Genomic DNA, 19,125 nt, shown 5'->3' on the forward strand with positions numbered 1-19,125 from the left:
CACTTGGGCAGTAGTAACCAGCAGCACACTTATAAGATGGGAAACTCCCTTCTTGAGGGCACAGAGGCAGAAAGGGATCTTGGAGTCATCATTGACTCCAAGATGAACATGGGCTGACAATGTGAGGTCACGGTCGGCAGGGAATGCCTTATCGTGCATCCACAGGTGCATCTCAAGTAGGGCCAAGGAGGTGATCCTCCCCCTCTATACGACACTGGTCAGGCCACAGCTGGATTACTGTGTCCAGTTCTGGGCACCCCACTTCAAGAGGGATGTGGACAACATTGAGAGGGTCCAGAGGAGGGCCACCCGCATGATCTGGGGACAGCAGGGCAGACCCTACAATGAGAGGCTACAGGACCTGAACCTGTTCAGCCTTCACAAGAGAAGGCTGAGAGGGGGCCTAGTGACTATCTATAAACTCACTAGGGGGGACCAGAAGGGTTTGGGAAAGACCTTGTTTCCCCTAGGGCCCCCGGGGATAACAAGGAATAACGGCCACAATTTGTTGGAGAGTAGGTTTAGATGAGACATCCATAAGAACTACTTTACAGTCAGGACGGCTAGGATCTGGAACCAACTTCCAAGGGAAGTGGTGCTGGCTCTTACCCTGGGGGTCTTTAAGAAGCGGCTTGATGCCTAACTGGCTGGGGGCATTTGAGCTCAGTTTTCTTCCTGCCCAGGCAGGGAGTCGGACCTGAAGATCTGCAAGGTACCTTCCGACCCTACTTCTATGATTCTATGATTCTATGACCCTAGAAACTATGAAACTAAACCCCACTACGCTGCTAATTAGCAGCACGGTGAACACATGCACATCCTCTGTGTGTGGTTTGCGGTGCTGCAAATCACATGTGCGTGCTCATGGGGACCTGTCCTGTGACTGCATCCCTGCAAGCAGGAATCTGTGGTTTGCAGCATCTCAAAGCCTTTTGAGACATCACAAAATGCACATGGTGCGTATTAATCTATTTGCTGTGCTGCATATTTGCAGTGTGGGGGTGGAATTAGATACAGGGAAATCCTGGTATCTAAAATAAAATGCACCAAAAAAGTGGTGTGGTGCACATGACTGCAGTATGCACCACCTGAAACTGGAACCTGGCTAGCCAGAGCCACACTCTGGCTGCCGGCCAGGCTCTGCATGCCCAGATTGCTACTGCTGCAGTCCTGGGAGGCCCCCAGGACCCCAAGTAAGGCTGCTGGGGCCAGCCCAGGTGCTGACCCCAGCCTCACCTACCCCTCCCAGGGCAATTTGCCATGCACCAGAGCGTGCATTCAGGATGTGCCCAGGGACAAGTAGCAGCGACACAAATATGTGCCTCTGCTCTTTGTTTCCGGGGAAACACATGCATGAGCTCATGGGCACACGCCCTGGGAGGCTTTTTTGTGGGGGGCAGAGGGGCATTCTTATGTTCCTGCTGCAGCCAGTGTGGGGGAGCTTACTCCTCATCTGTAACAGCCTGTGCCAATGCTATTATAGCAGCAGCTGCTGGCACTAGAGCATAGAGAGAGCTGGGGCAGCTAAGATTTCCTGCCCGCCCTCTCCTCTCCAGTGGTCAACATTTTGCCCAGACCACTGCAGGATCTTGCCTTGCCTCTGCATAATCCCATAGCAAGGCCTGAGGTGGCACAAAACTCCTATATCATGGCCACATGGGGATTCTGTTTATGCTTGAGGAATTTCCAGCTGGCCTTTCACAACATTTATGTCAGAGGTGTAACAGAGCAGCCATGTGTCTGTCAGCAGCAGAGCCTGCTTGCAATAGCAGCATGGCCAGTTGACAGCAGCTATTACTTCTGCACTCTCTCCTTGCCAAGTCAACACCCAGAGCTGCTGCCCCTGTCACCCTCCCTTAATGACACATCTGATTCATGTGGCTGTAGGGTGAGAATAAAACCATGTGGGTCAAATTCTATGCTGAGTCACACGAATCACCTTGAATTTCACTGCACTGATGTAATAGGGGATTCTAGCACATTTTGTGCCTAACTGCTCTGAGAGTTCAATGCTCCACTAAAGGTTGGCTTCAGTATATTAAGAGTCCCTCTTGATAAGGCCCAATCCAGAAACCTGGGAAAATGTAATACATCCTCCAGGGACTGAGAAATAGGCAGAACTATTCCATTTGCAGCACTCCAAGATTATGTAAAAACAAGGAAACTGGTATTTGGAGAAAGGAAGTGCAATTAGAATCTCAGGAAAACACAGCAGAGTAAAAACAAATAGAGTAAAACAACCCCACGCAAAGCCGTTCTCCATCCAGTACCTTTTCAAAATGTCATCTAAGCCCCTTCTCGCATGCCATAGGTAATAAGCTGTTAGCCACAGCATCTCATCTTTCATTATACACTACTTACAGGTTGGATCAGTAGGTAACAGAAGTTCAAATATCTCTTTGTAGGTTTGCCTCTTGCTCCAAAAGAGTTATTTGCCTGGTTTCCCCAGAAACTCCAGTTTCTTTTCTTATTACAAGCCTGTACACTCTCACAGGAGATTTTCTAAAACTAGTGGAAAAAAAGCATTTAATAATACCCTTTCCTATCCCCTAGTCAGTTTGGGAGCCATTTATCAGTTATGGTGACAACCCAAGTATTTCTAGAGGAATAATGGGTAGGAAGATTAGGAACAATGCATTTCCTTTAAAAATTACACACCTCTGTGAGAAACCTGGGAGTCCTAAAGCATTTAAATAGTAGAACATGTTCAGTCCTGACTCAAGCATAAACCAGCAAAACTCAGAGGGTGCTGGGCCTAATTTAGGGCTGAATTCATGCAGTGGTGAGAATCAGGCATCCAAAAATTCCAAATGAGAACTTTAATTTTGTTCCTACATCACTGCTTGACTTCCAGGGCAGTGACACTGGTCTGTGATCGTGATCAGTTTCCTTCAGAGAATAAACCTACTTCATGCAAAGGCCATGCTCATGGGTCCTGGCAACGGGCCAGATCATGACTCCCAGATCTGACCATGTAAGAAGCCATCTGTGAATGTGCAAGAATCTCCCCTGAAGCAAATGGTTGGGAGGCATCAGCTATCTCCATGGTCCTATCACCTCCTGCCCCAGCCCCCACTCCCTGAAAGGAATCCCTTATTTGGGAAGCAAGAGGTTATTGCTTATAACATGATAAATGCATATGTTTTATTTTTAAGGAAGAAAAATGGGGAATGAGTAATCTCAAAACACAGTTACATGTAGTGCAAAAAGAGACAATGTAACACTGAGACAGATAGTCCTCCAGGCAGTGGAAGAGGTTGTGGGGTAGGTTGGGCTGGATTTGGGGGACAGTGATTTGATTAGTTGATTCGGATCACTGTCCCGATTTGATTCAGCCGAATCCAAATCTGAAGATTCCATGCTGATTTGGAGAATCAGCACCTCTGCCACAGACACAGCTTTAAATGTTTTTCCTACATACTTCGAGGTACCAGGCGTGGCTCATGAACACTGAGATGGTGGGGCAAATGAAACATACCACAGGAGTGCAGGGCACCCTCCACATGCTGGGCAGCAAACCCAGAAGTGGACTGGAAGTATTTCTGGTCCACTTCCGGGTCCACCACCAAGCCCACAGGGGACCCCCCCCCCCGCCCGTGCCCTCCCAGTGATCAGCCACAGGGAGACCCTGGGTGCCCCCCTAGACCAGATGCTGAGCTGGGGGACCCTGGGTGCCCCCAGGAGGCACCAGTCGCTGAGCTGGGGATGAAGGAGGGGTCCCCCGTGCACTCTGTGGTGGACCCAGAAGTGAATCCACTTCTGGATCCACCGCCAAGCGTGCTGGGGACTCCCCTGTGCTCCTGTGGAATGCTCCATCCGTCCCACCATCTCAGCATTCACGAGCCATCTGGTACCTTGAGGTATGTAGAGAAAACATTTAAAGCTGTGTCTATGTCCGAATCATCGAATCTCTCCGAATCGATTTGGAGGGTTCCAATTTGATTCGTAGAGATTAAAGGGTCTCTTGATTTGATTCAGATTCAAAGATTTGGCCACCGAATCAGGCCATATCTCCACCAAATCAAATCAGTGACTGAACCTTTGCACAGCCCAACTGCCCAGCAATCACCAGTGGCTCAATTCTAACACTTCTGCTATAAAGAAAGATAGAAAGAAAATCTGGAAGCCAGGGAAGGAGTGACAGCCTTGCAAGATGATATAGTATCCAAAACAGGGGAGGAGGGGAAAGGGGGGGCTGTTCTTCAGCTTTGCCATGACCAAAAAAGTGGTGAACAACAACCCCCACTGGGGATGTTGCTTAAAAGAGATGATGTCTTAGACAGACAGTAATTTTGAAACCAAAATCCAACCATCTAAAACACGGGTTCTCAACCCCCAGGCCATGGCTTGGTACTGGGCCACAAAGGGTTGGCTGTCAGTCCACAGGAGAGTTGGCTGCTGGGCCAGAATTCTGGAAGTGACCAGCATACTGCGGACTGGCAGCCAATACTTTTTATACTCAATACTGAGTATAAAAAAGGGTTGGCTACCTGCCCACAGCATGCCGATGAGCACTGGTCCTCAGTTTGCTGGTCTGCGACCACTTCCGGTCCATGATTAGTTGGTCCGCAGTCACTTCTGGTCCACGGTTTGCTGGTCCACAGCATTAAAAGGTTGGGAACCCCTGATCTAGAAAATCCTATAATATTGAAGGTGCCCAACACAACAAACATTAAATATTATCGGTACAAAAATCTATGGAGGTCCCAAAACAAGAAAAGAATGGCTTGTCTATATTGGAAATTGAATTGCAATAGCCCTACTATCCCAGTACTATTTAGCTCTTCCAGGATAGCTTCTCTTGGGCACTCTAATCCAAAATAAAGTCACTTTGTATTCCAGGAGAGTGTATCCACAGCGAGACCTATTCCAGAAGCACTAAATTATACCTGAACAATTATTAGAGAACACAGCAATTAACAAATAATTTTTCACATTTAGACAAGACCTAACAAATATTAGTGAAAAATGTATTTGCATCTAAAGGTAATCATTCTTTCTTAGCAGCCAAAGTCTGCCTTTGGATATACAAGTACATGATTCCAGCTAACTACAGTGGGAAGCTCAAGAGCATCGGGAAGCAGAATTTGACTGCACAGCTTTTCATAAGTACTTGCTCAGTGATTAACACAACTGTCCACTGGATGGCACTATTATTCCATACATATACAGCTCCTGCAGGAATGTGTACCTTTCATTGCTATTATCATTTAGTGTAGCATCATAGGAGCTTGATATTTTACAGACAATCCTGATTTGATCCCAGCATTAAGAATTTACCAGCCTGGAAAAAAAATCAAAACCCCCAGATCCACGTTTTTCCATGGTTAAAATGAAGCACCACTAATACACACACACATAGATAGATAGATAGATAGACACACACACACACACACACACACACACACACAAAGTGGTGTTTCATTTGGATCATGGAAAAATGTGGATTTTGGGTTATTTTTTTTAACCCAAACATTGGAGATTATTTTTATCAGAGATTAAACCAGGATCCGTGTACATTAGTGCTATTTGCATTAATTGAAAGAATTGTTAGGTAGCATATATTTGCTACTGAAATTTTAAATGAAAACATGGAATAGTGACCGTGTAAGTACCTGGAATCAGCATGCGTCAAAGTGCTAAACTTTTGACAATAGTAGTCTTTTCATGTGCAGACAAAATGATTCCCTGTATTCCAATTCTTCAATTCAGGGCCCAGCACCAAATTTCGTATAACAAGTATAACAATTGTATTCAGTTACTACTCCACATATTTTACAGGTTACCAATAAATGAGATTAGGCCTTTCTTTTAGTATAGTAACAGTAATATAGAATTTAATTACTACTTTTATTTGCTCATAGAATATTTCTTCCATTGGAATATCTCAAAGAAACTCAGTTATTAACTTAGCCCCACTTTTTGGAGATAGGAGATTACTGATAGCCTTATTTTACATATTGGGAAACCAAAGCACAGATGACTTAACCAAGGTCATCCCACAGGTCAGTGGTCAAGCTGTTTATCCAAAACAGGTTTAGGGCTTCTTGATTTAAATATTCAGCAAGCTCCTTTATCTCCTTTCTGCCTCATTTTTCACTTTCACATGCAGACAATGACACTAGCATTCCCTTGAGTTCACTTTGATGTCTACTGGTAAAAAGTTGGGGTGTGCAAAACAGGCTGTATTCGATTCAGATTCGGCCTGAATTGTGGACAGTGATTTGACTTGTTGATTTGGATCACTGTCCCGATCTGATTCGGCCAAATCCAAATCTGAAGATTCGATGCTGATCCAAATCTGAAGATTCAATGCTGATTCACCCCCAGACAGAGATTTAAATGTGTTTTCTACATACCTCAAGGTACCAGGCATGGCTCATGAATGCTACAATGGTGGGGCAGATGGAGCATCCCACAGGAGCATGGTGGGGCCCCCCACGTGCTTGGCGGCAAACCCGGAAGTGAACCAGAAGTTCTTCTTGTTCACTTCTGGGTCTGCCACCAAGTGCGCAGGACCCCCTCTGTGCCCCCCCCCCCCCGGCCTGGGGAGCACGAACAAGGGGGACACACTGCCCTCCAGACCCAGGAGGCAACAGTTGTCGATCTGGGGAGGGTGCGGGGGGGGGGCCCCTGCGTGCTCCACGGCAGACATGGAAATGGACCAGAAATGCTTCTGGTCCACTTCTGGGTCTGCTGCCAAGTGCACTGGGGAGCCCCCCATGCTCCTGTGGGATGCTCCATCCACCCCACCATTGCAGCATTCAGAAGTCACCTGGTACCTCGAGGTATGTAGAAAAAACATTTAAAGCTGTGTCTATGTCCAAATAATGAATCTTTCTGAATGTCTCCAAATCTATTTGGAGGGTCCTGATTCAATTTGAAGAGATTAAAGTGTCTCCTGGTTCAATTCAGATTTGGAGATTTGGCCACCAAATCGGGCCGCATCTCTTCCAAATCAAATCAGCGACTGAAGCATGGCACAGTCCTAGTGAAAAGCAAATGTTACAATAAACTCTGTTGGAATGGGGCACAGTATCATTCACACTTGGTTGTTTGTTGATTTCCTTACTCCTGAAGATTCAGGGGAAATACCTGGAGATGTTAAAAAAACTATTTTATATTGCTACACCATTTCATGAAAAGAAATAGATGCAAAGTGCTGTAGCTTGGCTCTTAAAGAACTAGTACAACAACATTTTTGAGAAATATTGGCAGTATTAAATGCACACCTGAAAGAAATGTGTGTGGTCATATCATATAAAATTGTACAATATTAACATTTTTATATTTGTTTTGATTTTGACTCAGCTGCTTAGTAAATTGTCCCTCATGAATAGGGAAAAATTACAAAATGATGCCTGTGAAATAATATGTGAAGATTCCTCTAAAGGAAAAAATGATGGATTGTTAGTTTATTCCTTGCTTCTGCTCATCTTAATACAGGGTGTTTATAAAGTCCTTGTGCAACTTTAAAGTGTAATAATTTTGTATATATAGATGATAAAAGCAAACTGTGAATAGCAATTGAAAGCATAATTCATTAAGTTTTTTTAGCATAGTGTATGCATAGAGTAAAGATCACAAATGCAATTCATGAAATCACTCAGCAGCAACTGGAAAATGTTTTCTATGACTTGGAAAATTGGAATGAATGATGTATCATGAAATATAGCGGGTATGTTGAAGTCTAGAAATTTGAGCTGTATTGTGTTAAAATTTAATGAATTATGTTTTCAGTCGCCATTTATAGTTTGCTTCTATCATGTGTCCATTCAAAGTTATTGAAGTTTAAAATTGCACAAGGACTTTATAAATTCCCTGTATATTTGCACTTTAACTTAACTTCCAGTTCTACTAAGTACAGCAACTAAAAGAAACAACAGCATGATGTCTTGTCTTTATTGGCTTGCTGAATTCAGATCACAGTGATTCAGTTTAAGTAAACCCACATCTTCCTAGCTTCCTGTGTTGCAGATTAATCTTGTGAGTTGAAAATCAAGGTTCAGTCTTTTCTGCTTGACAGCAGTTTTGTGGTATTACTGGCATGTATGACGCTAATGTGCAGCTATGGTGTATACTATCACTACTCAGTTCACAGTCAGTTGTGATGCTCTCTAAACAGAAATGATGGCAGATTGACCTTTGCATCTATGACAGATCTTTTTTTTTTTTTCCTAATTTTAAATTAAATTAACCTAGGATATAGTGACAGATGACTAATTTGGAACTCCACCCTGCTTTTCCTGAACTACTATTTAGCTCAGGTTCACTCTTTGCTCTTTGAATCATAAAAGGATAGTGGTTCCACAACCCTGATGCAGTAGGCAGGGAGTGGGGCTGAGCATGCTGTGTGGCAGGTCCTGACCACTCAGCACACCCAGCTCCACTCCCTGCTGCCAGCAGCTCCAGCTACTTCCAGGGCTCTGGCACAACTCTGCCCCATGCCGAACCTGGTACCCAGCAACCACGGCCCACTAAGTCATGCATGCCTGGCCTGACCCAGCTGCCGGTTTCATCTGCACCATGCTGTCCCCTCTCCCCTCTGTGCCTGCCCTCCAGGCATCTGGGGGCCCTGTTTGGCAGGGTCCCCTGGGCCCAGGCCCAGCTAGCCTGTGCATTAATCTGCCTATGAATAAAAGACAGAAACATGACATCACTAATGGGAGAGTACTTTTCACAGAATAACCACTCATCGTTGCACTCAGAGCCATTGTCCTCAAGTGAAACATATACTATGCCTTCAGAAGACAGGCCCAGAAATGACCATTCATAACTTCCTTGGACACTAAAACCACGGTCTAAATGCACAAATCATTACATTTTACCTGACCCCTCGGCTAACTTCTCTGTGCTCCACAGGTTAGAACAGTCCTCTTCCTTTTTGAATAGTCTTATTCTTTATAATTTGGTTTATCTCCCTCACTGATCTTTATACAATCTGTAACTACTTCTGATAACTTCTCTTTGCTCTACCAGTTTACTGTCAACTTCCCTCCTTACATGACCATTTCATTTACAAAATGGGGTTAACCAAAAGTACTTCTTTTAACTCTGGTTTAATTTAGGCTGTGATCTGCTTCTTTTCCAGACCTGAGGAAGAGCATATAGTGCCTGAAATCCTGCCTAAATTCTCCCATTTTTATAGCTAAATGCAGAAGTTGAGTGACTTCTGCAGTGTTTTGACCACAGGGGGCTTCACCCACACAGTGGCTGGGGGATGGTGAAAAGCGGTGGTAGTGGTACTGAGGGGAGAGTTGTGACTCAACTTCTAGCTTCAGCTTCAGCTCTGGCACCATGGGCCAGGTTCAAAGCAGGCCACACTTGGAGCTAAATGCCATTAAAGGGGCCTCTGAAATGTTGCCAATCCCTGCCATAAAATATAGTATCAAACCCTGTTTCACACATACTCCCTGGACCATTGCAGCTACAACACTATAATGCTACTACAGCCTATGTATATAGGATTCAACTCATGACCTTTAGGTGAAGGGCACATACCAAAACTTTTACACCCAACTGCCTAAAGTTGGAGTTTGTTAAACAGCTCCGGATCTAGTAGTTTATGCTACTGTGTTGGTGAACATTTGAAGATTCCCCACTTCAGATTTTCATACATCCTCCAAGACTGGGCCTTCATGCTGATGGAGTGGATTTGTAATGTAAGAGATTGACCTTCTGGAAACCATTGGGCATTTAGAGGCTGTGGGTTTAGACCTCCTCAGAGTTCTCAAAAGTGCTGTGTTTTTAGCCTCCATCAAATACAAAAGCACAGTACAAATCTCAGTCCTGCTGGTTAGACCTGAAGATAGCGGATCACAGAAGACAAATTGAAAAGGGAAGGGCATCTTAGTTAACAAAAAGAGAAAAGAAGCAGGATATCATGCAATGGGTGAGCTAATTAAATTCAGGGCAGTGACTCTTCCAGGACCAGAAAATGGACTGTTCTAATTGCAGACATAAATGTAATCAACAGGTAGAAAGTGAGGAGCGTGGTATGGAGATGGGATAAGTAAACTATATTTACATACACCTTCATTTTGAAACATCTCTCAAGTTTACACATACCCCTACATGTCATCTCCATTCATCTGTATAACATTAATTGGTCTGAAAAAGAAATTAAACTGAGCTCTAAGGAGTTGGACAGATTTGGAATAAAAGGAACTGAAACAGGACAATAAAAAGGAGGAAATGCATCTCCAGGGCAACCTAATTTCTTTCTTTAGTGACTGCATTAGTTATTTGTCTATTTCACAAACTCAGCACATAATCCAGCCTGGTTAGTGGCAACTGTCAGGTTTTAGTCAAGAAAAAATCATGGCTGTAAAGATTTGGGAGATCTGGGTTCTAGGACTAAGCTGCACTAGCAATGTTCCACTGGGCCTAGGCAGTGCTGACCACCCCTTGCTTTCAGTTTTTAACAAGCACTTATGTTTAATCAATATTTAAACGATATGGAAAGAAATCACTGCCTTCTTAACAGAACACAGATACGTTCACAGCTGAAAAAGTACCTTCCTCTGCAACATTGTATTATTCCTCAGAATGAAGAATCGTCTTATTGTAATTATTCTGAGTCATCTTTTCCTGGAAATGATTTAAAGATTGCATTTTCAATACTGGCATTTTGAAAGTAGGCATCAGTAGTTCTTACCATATATATGTTAAAATACACTGCAGTATGTTTAAAAACACACTGCAGTTAGAAAAAAATCAGGGAAATAGAAACTGAATAATACAGTGGAAATGTTTTTGCTCAAATTCAGAATGCATACCACTGGGTTCTGCAGTTTACATCTCTGGAAATATAGCCAATATTGCTTTCAGAGTGTTTGTTTAAGAAATAAATCAAGACAGATTGGTACAGACTGCAGGTAGCCCATTTCTTCCCTACAAGCAACCCACGCTTAATGCGGTTTCACTTACCACGGTTTTGTTATAAATAACGTTCATTTAAAATACCTACCTAGTTTCGCTCAGTGCAGGTGTAGGGAGAAGCAGTGGTGGTGGCAGCAAGGAAAGTGATGAGTGGGAGCCAGTGGGAGCCCAGAGAGGGGTGGCGGGAGCCTGGGGTCAGCTCCGGCACATGGTGCTGGAGCAAGCAGGGAGGAGCAGTAGCAGTGAGAAGGGGAGGGTGGGGGGCATGAGCTTGGAGCCCAGGCCAGCAGGGCCCAGGAGCATAGGGTCCACTCCGGTACATGGTGTTGGAGTGGCCAGCAGGCAGGGAGGAGCAGCGACAGCAGTGAGAAGGGGCGGGTGGGGGGCATGAGCGCAGGGCCTGGAGCAGCAGAAGCACGGGGCCCAAAACCAGGGCCGGCAGGAGTGCAGGGCCTGAGCCAGTGCAAGCTGAGCCCACAGAGCTCCCCCGCCCCAGGCTGCAGCCTGTGCCCTGTTCCACTCCAGCCATAGACCCACCCATGGGGCGCAGACACTGTCCCGAGTCTGCAGTGATCTGGCAGTGGTGGCTTGTCCCAGTGTCAGGTGTCCTGGAGGGAGCCCCCATTGGGCAAAGTGGGGCGTGGGCAGGTGGGTGGCCCCACTGCTTACCCCGCACCAGAGCCCCGACTCAGGCCCCATGGGCAGGCCGGCTGGGGCCATGCACATGTGCACTGGTGGCCAGTGGGTGTGGGCCAGCAGGGGCCATCGAGGTGGGGGAACAATGAGGCTGGGAGGAGCTGATGCCTTCCCTAGCAGAGCCCGCGTGGTGCCTTGCCAGGAGTGGCCCACCCAGGGCTGGCAGAAGCGCAGGGCCTGGGCCGGCAGGGCCCAGGGTGGAGCTGCAGGAGCGCGGGGTCTGGGTTGGCAGGTGGTGAGGAACCAATTATCTATATTTACATTAAATCCTATGGGGAAATGGGTTCCACTTAACACTGTTTCACTTAGCGCTCGGTTTTTCTGAAACCAATTAGGAGCGCTAAGCTTGGGTTGCCTGTATTTCCAAGGCAGACTGATGCCATTATTCTGAGTTTTTGTTGTCGTTGCTCTTGTTGCTGCTGCTACTGCTGTTTTTTAAAAGGGTTTTAGGCTGGGGGGGGCAGTTGTAGCATGAAAATTTGTTGAAGAGGTTCTCAGTGGAAAGTTGGTGTTTGTGTTCGGCATTTGTACATTGTTATCCAGCCCAAAATATGCACATTGTAAGTACATTGCTTATTAACTCTTTGCTTTGTAACAAATCCCACAAAAAAAGAAAAGTAGCAAAACTTTCTGTGGGCACGTCTACATGTGCTGTTAATGTGAAGCAATAAACTAGGGTGTTTATTTCTCCAGAGTTTGTTTCTCCTGGGCATGCTGTTTAAACTTGCGCCCAGGACCACAACAGGTTGAGCCAGGTTGGAACAGCCCTGACTGGCAAGTTACAAGTACTACCCTGTGAGGAGTTTTCTAGTTTATTTAACCTAATAACCCTGCACATGTCGAAGCCAAGACATTTACTGAAGAGCTATTTAGTCTATTCAGCAGTAAATGTCTTGTATAGACATGCCCACTCTTTGATAAAATAGTGATGCTTGATTCTTGGAGATTTGAAAGTTAATGCAGCACTAAAGAGGTGCAAAAATCTTGGAAGGAACAAATTTAAAAATTGACTTGCTTTCTGAGTATATAGAAATCCACGATAAACATCAAAATTGTTAAATCACAGCATGATGAGTCCTGCTGTTGCTACTTCTTGTTCATCTCCAGATTCCTGATATTTTACTGGATGCACAGCAATTCTTGGGATTGAAACCCTGTTTTTAATAATTGATTATATAATGCATAGATGATAGGGCATTTTGCATCTTTTTTTCCCTGTTTTTGTTACAGATAGATATTGATCCGAGCTTCAGTACTTTTATATAGATGCTTGAGCCTTCTTTTGGAGGAATAGAGACTAAAGTTTTTTCAAGTGCATTGTGAGAGAATAAGGACCACTGGGCTAGAATTCATAGTAACTTCATTAGGATTTTACATGGCCTTTTGCTAACTCACTTTAACTCATTCTATGATCTGCACGGAATGAAATGTTGTGGGAGAAAACTCCCTAGAGTCCGTTGTCTAGCTGTATAGAATCCAGACAACCCAGGTAAAGGGCTAACTGCAGTTTATTTGCTCGAGCAAAGACCATAAACCAGCAAAGAGGTAAAAAATGGCCCCGACTTAAGGGTGGGGCTGTCTTTTATACCTTTTCTAACAAAGAAAACTACAAGGTTATTGAATATGCAATACTTATGGTAATCATCTTCTTACCTGGTGCATTACAAACCTCAGTACTTTTCCAAAAGAAAAAAGTTAGTGTTATCTTACACATTCCAATCTGTTTTTCCTGTACTCCGCTGTACCATCTTCTTCCTTCTGGGCCCCGGTTATCTTATCTCACTCCTAGCTGCAGCTGGTACTCAGTACACAGACTTAATTTCTGCTTTTTCTAACAAAATGGTTAAGGCACTTGGCATAAGAAAATGGCTGGCTTAGCTATCATTCTGTCTTGTGGTCAGCAACATTGCTAGGCCACAGGTCATACCTTGTGTTTAGCTACAAAGCTAATACTATTTAATAATCTAAATTATTGTTAACCTAACAGTATGCTACAGAAAACTATTTTATTTCAGGGTAAAAACAAACTTGCCCATCACAGAAAGTCTTTTTTGTAAGCTGTCTTCTAATAGAAAGAGCAATCACTCAGGGTTTGTCTATGGAGCCTCCATGCTGAGACCAGGAGTACCACCAAGAAGCCTTCCCCATCTACTTGCTCCACTCTATGTTCACACACATCTTGGAAATCAGGCAATGCACCATATTTACTCAAATCAAAATGAGGTCGTCCCCCACCACCACCATTGGGGAAAAAACCCTTGTCTTAGATACAAGTACAAGCATGGGGGGTGGGCCTTGGAGGAGGAGGAGGAGAACAGGCAGTGAGTGTAGTTCCAACCCTGAGCCCCAGGTTGGAGTTGGAGCCATAGCCACTGACCCTGCCTCACTACCTGCCTCCTGCAGCCTCTGCTCTCCCCTGCCTTTGCTCTCACCTCTACTTACCTTCCTTTTGCAACTCCAGCCCTGACTGAGACTCTGCTCTGGCTGTGGGTGGACAGCAGAGAGCATGTGCTGCCTCTGGCTCCAGCCCGGTTATACAGTGGCGGTGGCAGGTCTGGCCCCAACTCTGGGGCTGGGAGATGAAGCTGCTTCTTTTGAAACTGCTGCTGTGTGGGTGAGCTGGGGACAGAGGCAACGCTCTGTTTTAGTAGGGAAAACAGGCAGCAGGGAGTGCAGACACTATGGGGGGAGGTATAGGGCAGACAGGAACTGCGGAGGGTGGGGAGGGAAGCAGCCAAGGGAGTAAATAGTTAGGGGAACTAGGCAAAGGATGGTGGTCAGGCCACTTGACTCCCTTGCTACCGGTCCTACCCCTCCACCACCTGCCTCCCTGGTGCTTGCCCTACTACAGCAGCGTGTGTGTAGATGGGGGAGGAGGGAGGTTGGAATTCAAGATGTCCCTCCCAGATTAGATTCTAGACATGGAAAATGATAAATTAAAATTTGTCTATGTTCAGAGTCTAATATTGGGGGGTCATTTTAATTCAGAGTTGTCTTGGATTTGGGTAAATGCAGTAGTTGCTTTCAAGGGACAACCAGGCTCTAGGCTTGAGTGTGATTTTTAGCATGGGCTCAGGGCCATTCTAAGTATTTATATTGCCTCACTCCTTGGATTGGCACAGGTAGAGTGGAAATGAGGGGGCTGGCTGGGCCAGACAGAGTAGCATGGTAGCAGTGTAGTAGCATGCCCTTAGCAACAGTATTTTGGTTGTTTGCAAATAAAGTATCCCATGTACAGCTGAGAGGTCTACACTGAATCCAGCTAATGGTGAAACATCCCTTGGCATAGCTTTTTCCTAGAGTAGAAAATAGATTCCTACCCTATCCAACTTATCAATTTCCACCTTTTCTAGTCAAATATATCCTCTTACAGCCATGCTACCATATATGGAACAAAGCCTTTCCATTGATATTCATGCAAAGTGAATATATTTTATCAATGCCTATATTGGGAGGCTTGTTATTAATCAGAAATGATATCTGTCTCTTCCTCCACTCCTTGTAATTAATATATGTGCTGCCGAAGAAGTAAACCTGTGATTGATCCACAAGAAAGGAGAGGCAGTTCAGTTGTTGAGGCCTTAAGGCCGAATGCCTTCAACTATGTAAGAAATTAAAATGCAGCGATTAGCATGTCTCGGTAAGACTTATAATTAACCCTTGCTTAACTCAATAATTTCAATAACCCAATGATTTTAAAAATATTTTGTGTTTTCAGATTAAATCCTTACATTCTATAATGAGAAGGGCCATACAAGGATCCAAAAGAACAAGTAGATACAGTGAAACCTAAAACAGAGTTGTACTGGACTGGGAAAAAGTTTTACTTTAGACAGGTCTCCATCTTATCCGGGGAGCAGAGGTGCCTGCACCCCCTGGCTCCCTGATAGCCAGTCCAGCAGTGAGCTGTCAGGGAACACTGTTCTCTGCCTGGTACCACTAATAAACTGATCAATGGAACCAGGCAGGGAGGGTCTGTCAGGATGGCAGGCCAGCAGAGCTAATGGGAGGTCCATACCACCTAATCAGTTCTTGCTGTAGCTTGCAGGGAGCTCTATCATCCCTTGCTTGCCTGAAGCAGCCACAAAAGGGGTCACATGCATGCTTCCATGTCCCATTACTGCTCACAACCAAAGGAGCAATGAGGACAGGGCAGCACCAGTGAGTAGGAGCAGCTTGCAGGCTGCTCTCCCCACCCCCCCACACTGGTTCCACCCAGCATTTAAAAAGATGCTCTGGCAGGCCCAGGGCTGGGGAGCTGTTTTCTAGTCCCAGGGCTGCTAGTACCCCATTTTAATTTATCAGGGCATAAGCAGCCTGGGACTGGAAAACCACTGACCAGACCCAGGCTTTTCATGCACCAGGTACTGGACTAGGAATCAGTAGCCTAGCCTTGGGGGTGCCACTGTGCCTTTTAAAGAAGACAGCAGGCATACATGCAGACCCCAGATCCCAGTGTTGCCTCAGGACTGGGAAGTGCCTCGGGGACACAGGCAGCCTGGGATTGGGAGGTGGCTTGGCTTCCACTACTCGCTGAACATGAAAATCTTGGGTTGCTCTGGAAATGTCTCCAAAAAACATTCAACTGGCATAACGTTGTAGAGGAACAAATTTTCCTCAACATACCATTGGAAACATACCTTGAAAGTACTGGAAATCATTAAGTACAAGAGATACTGGTTCATTCATTAGATTTAGTTGCTCAATAGTTACTTTTCTTGCCATCTAAGAGAAGCAGCTTTTCTACATCTTTAGCCATGCCAATAACAAGACAAAAAATAGTCTCATTTTTCCCAAGCTTTGTTTTTTGGTGAGGTGGATGTGTTAGGCCATATTATTCTAAACCCAGAGCTGTTTTTCATAGAGGATAACATTTGCCGTAAAGGTATATGCTTTACATTGTTGTGTGATCCTTATAGATACCAGATAAAAATGCCTGCAAGACATTTCTCTTGACATTGTTATTTTGAGTAATCTGTTTTTGTTGAGTTTTTACAAGACAAGGCCTAAGGTTTTGGGCGGGGGGCTTGTGTTGGCGGGGGGGGGGGGGGGGGTGGTATGGCAGACATCTGGTTTCTCGTATCACACCCATTGTGAAGTCTTCAGACTTTTAACAATTACTGTCAGAACGTACCACACACAGTGATACTTAATCAGTGAATATAAAATCAGATGTACTCCCCAGTTTTCTGCTGACTCTGTAAGATGCCATGGGAACACTTTGTCATTGTTCTTTGTACAAAACTGTTCAATACTATTCTCTCTTTGGACAGAACAGAGCTCCAGTAAAAATTGTCAAAGTGTAACATATCAAAGGATAAATACAAGATGTCAAAGTAAAAGCTTTGTTTATTTAGTAATTTTATAGTTTGCTCTATAAAAATAAATAAATATACTGTATGCAGAGATCAGTCCTCACAAATGAAACCCAGAAGTATTAGGAAAAAAATGTCCTAAATAAATCCAGCTCTTATTTAAATCAATTTTTCAAGGCAATCTGATCCTGCTTCCAAACACTTCATTGTGTTAACTTGAAGGGACGATGGTACTTAGATTGTAAGCTATTTGAATTAGTAACTGGTTTTTGGTCTGTGTTCTATAGCATCTATCAAAATAACCAAGGCTCCTAAGTACTACTCCAAATACTGATAAAAAGCAATAAACATGATGGCAGCTTTATGTGGGTGAAGTCACTAAGCATGATGGATACCTCAAAGTTTAAATGCTCTATGGCCCTGTAATTTTGTTATAGCTAGTAAAATCAAGATGCTGTCCTACGAAAATGTTCTCCTGATGGAATGAAATTAAACCCAATGAGATTTTCTTGTGCAAAAAGGCTCACAAGAATTATTAGTTCAACTGAATGCAAATAAGCTTCTAAACACTTCTGTGAGAGGGATGATGCCCAGAGGAAGGAGCTGGCCAAGAAGCAGTATTTAGGTAAATATTACTCATAGGAACAATATGTCATTATAACACCTGAGGCTCTGGTTGTGTTACTGTCATAATCAATACAGGAGTTTGTAAATCTAACTTCCCCAAGCATAAGGTTCTGAAATGACAGCATAAATTTTGCAAAAATGATTATTATAGGAACTATTCTGACAAGGTGCTGAGCACTGACTTTGAAGTCCTGTAAAATGCTGAACACCAAACAATTTCTACTAATCTCAGTGCTCTAATTATAGATTTAATAGATTTCATAGACATAGGGGCTCGAAGGGACCTCACGAGATCATCAGGCCCAGCCCCCTGCCCAAGGGGCAGGAAGTCAGCTGGGATCAGATCACTCCAGCATGATAAGCATCCAAGAGTTTCTTAAAGGTATCCAGAGTTGGTGCTTGCACCATTTCTGGGGGGAGTCTAGTCCAGACTCTGGAGACTCAGATGGTAAATAAGTTTTTCCTTATGTCCAGTCTAAAACTATCTTCCAGGAGTTTGTGACCGTTAGACCTTGTCTTCCCTTGGGGTGCCCTGGTGAACAGACATTCTCCCAATTCCTGATGCACACCCCTTATATACTTATAGGCTGCCACCAAGTCACCCCTGAGCCTCCACTTCTCCAGGCTGAAGAGTCCCATGCCTCTTAGCCTCCCCTCATAATGCCTGTTCTCTTGACCTCTAATCATGCTCATGGCTCTCCTCTGGACCCTGTCAAGCTTCTCCACACCCTTCCTAAAGTGGGGAGCCCAGAACTGGATGCAGTACACCAGCTGCAGCCTCACCAAGGCTGAGTACAGGGGGAGGATGACTTCCTGGGTCTTGCTTGAGATGCATCGGTAGATGAAAGCCAGAGTTTTATTTGCTCTGCTGACTGTGGCATCACATTGGTGACTCATGCTCATCTTGTGGTCAGTCGCGAGCACTTCGCATTTCTCTGAGTTGAATGTCATCAGGTTTTGATCCACTCACCTTGCAAGCCTGTACAGGCTAGCTTGAACTGCCAGCCTATCCTCTAGCATGACCGCACTTCTCCATAATTTGGTGTCATTTACAAACTTAGCCAGTCCACTTCTGACACCCAAATCCAGATCATTTATGAATATATTAAAGAGTACTAGTTTTATATTTGAAGATAGGCATCACATTGGCCCCCTTCCAATCTTCAAGAACCTCTCCTGAGTGCCAGAGTTCTCAAATATCCTCGCCATTGGTCATGCTATGATGTCAGCCAACTCTTTTAGCATTCTTGTGTGCATTCCATCTGGGCCATCTGACTTGTGGATGTCCAGTCTCTCAAGCTGTTCCCTCACAAGATCATTGCCAATTATAGGCATATGATTGCCCTTACCCTGGTAGTCCTGTGACTTGTCAGGCAGGGCAATCCCCTTGGGCTGGTGGAAAACCAAAGTACTGTATTTTCGCGCATATACCCCGCCCACAGGTATAAGCCACACCCCCGTATAACCTGCAGAAAATTGTATTTTTGTAAATAAGTCCGTGTATACGCCACACCCATGTATTCCCCACGGCGGCATATACACGGGGAGGCGGCGCAGCCCGGCCTGCCCCAGCCCCCGCGGCAGCAGCGGGCCCGCCCCGCCCGCG

This window comes from Alligator sinensis, unplaced genomic scaffold (assembly GCF_000455745.1).
Source record: "Alligator sinensis unplaced genomic scaffold, ASM45574v1 scaffold1031_1, whole genome shotgun sequence".
NCBI classification, from domain to species: Eukaryota; Metazoa; Chordata; order Crocodylia; family Alligatoridae; genus Alligator; species Alligator sinensis.